The sequence below is a fragment of the Penaeus japonicus genome, unplaced genomic scaffold (assembly GCF_977035675.1).
Source record: "Penaeus japonicus unplaced genomic scaffold, GWHDUDI00000001_assembly GWHDUDI00000018, whole genome shotgun sequence".
Taxonomy (NCBI): Eukaryota; Metazoa; Arthropoda; class Malacostraca; order Decapoda; family Penaeidae; genus Penaeus; species Penaeus japonicus.
The window spans coordinates 20500988-20503487 of record NW_028234420.1 but is presented as its reverse complement, the minus strand read 5'-3'; positions in this window follow the sequence as shown (position 1 = coordinate 20503487).

Below are 2500 nucleotides of genomic sequence, written 5' to 3'. Positions count from 1 at the left end.
TCTTTATCGGAGGACAAAATACAATTAAACCTATAATTTGCTCTTTTTTCTGTTCTTAGAGTTGCGAGTGCCACAACACAAAAGCAGCCATACTGGCACAGGGGTACATTGCAGATGCTGCACATGATCTGGATCAATTTCTTCTTTTAATTCTACATGCACACTCTGCACCACCAGTACTTTAGAGCCAGAATTTGGCATCTTGCTGTGTGTCATCTGAAATTAGTGCATGGTAAAGGCCGTGGATGAGCGCCCTTTCTTTCCAGCTAATGTCGCTGATATTAATTAATCAGTGACACTTATCATCATTACATCATTATCATAATTCATCTCAACATCATTATTTCCATTACCATTATCATTATCAATTATCAGTTACAAAATCCATTTTATCATTACTATTATCGTATTCTTTTCATTACTGTTATAGTTTTCATCTTCAATATTAGTATTATCCTCATTATCCTTGATATTATCATATTATTTTTTCCTCTATTACTACTATTTTATTGCCGCTGTTCACTTCATTACTCTTGCAACTGCCATTACAGTTTTACTGCTAGCACTATAATCATAGTTTTGCTAGTATCACTAAAATTAACATTATTATTCATAACTAATCATATTTGAGCAGTCCTACATTCATTTGATACACACTGCATGGAACATGATATCGAATTACTTGAAGAGGAACTTAACACGTAGATCTTTCACTCAGATTACCTCAAGACACGAAAAATACATTTGTCTGCCTGCCATACATTCTTAGTAAATAAAAATAAATGAGATAAAACGCAGAGTATAAAAGGCAGTAAACTACCAAAGTCAGCTTAAATCAATACATTTTCTGAGGTGAAATCAGGAAGCCTTCGTTTTTCATTATTCGTTCTCGCGACACTTTCAAATCAAAAACTTAGGATGGGGTCATCGTACTAAATCCATGTTAATATTTCTTATGAAGCTTAGTTATGAGGAAGAAAAACTAATAAAGCCTGCTGTCACTACCATCCTTTATAGTAATTTCTTTTCTCAAGACCTTTTCAGGACCAGGTTTATCAATCAAATCAATCACACTGGATGGAGCTTTCTGTATTTTTTATAAGCAGACTGACTCCATTAGATCATTATAGCTTTTTACCGCCGTTCTACATATATTCAATTCATATACTAAATCTAGAGGTATATGGTAAGAGATGTATCTAGCATAAGCAAACTGTATTTACTGCATATTGTGTACAGTATTTGGTACCAATTGTTTCTGTTAAGTATGATTTGCTCGGAAATAAGGATCACTGATTGGCATAATTCAAAGGATGCTGTGATTGATGTCGACTTTGAAAATGTGATCCATGTTGACACTTTTCAACATCTTCCCTATATTCAAAAATACTTCAGCATATTTTCTTTTTATGTTCCTATTTTTTACCATTATCGTACAGAAAAAACATGCCACTATAACTACAAGCCATAATCCATTATTTCAATGGTTTTGAAGAAATGCTTCATAACTAATGTTAACTTACTGTAGTTTCTAAATTGTTTGAACTGAATCTGATGTCTAATCTTCCATCACGGACAGTAAATCAAATAAATATCTATAAAACATTAAAGGTTTTTAATAGTTCAACATTACCTATTATTTACGCATATTTCTCCTAACGGTCTTCAAGAAAATCTATCAATCATGAATTGCTATAGGCAAAAAAATCTAAATGTTTTATAAATTCATATTGTATATATATATATATATATATATATATATATATATATATATATATATATATATATATATTTATATATATATATATATATATTTATATATATATATACATTGATAGATATACGAATATACGTGTGTGTGTGTGTGTGTGTGTATGTGTCTGCGTGCGTATGTGTGTGCGTGTGTGTGCGTGTGTGTACGTGTGTGTGTAGGCGTGCGTGTACGTGTGCGTGCACGTGTGCATGTGCGTGTGGTGAATACATACACACAAAGAAAGGGCTCCACTAGAGTCAGTTTAGTTTGATATCAGGATCAGTTTAGTTTGATATTGTAACTTTTCGGCTCACAACCATGGCCATTATCAAACTATAATAAAAGTCAAATCATACAGCAAAATCGTAAGATTAGAAAAAACAAGAAACTAATAAAGTAACATTGGAATAACAAGCCTTAACCTTGTATTAATTTCAAGAGGTTATAATGGGAAATACAGAAAGTTATAGATGCTAGGGTATTAAACCACAAAATCATAAGGAACAAAATTACATATAAATATAAATTCAAAAAGTGAAATAAGACAATTGAAAAAAAATAATAATAAGTATCACGGACGTAAGGAAAGAGAGAAAGTTATTGCGAGAAACAAAGGATCAAACATTGAAAATATGACAATAGATATATTCACAAAATGGACTATTGGGACAGGAAATAAAAGAAAAAAATTATTACAGAGGTGTTTTGCATATTATAATATTACAGGGCCATAGATATAAAGATAAT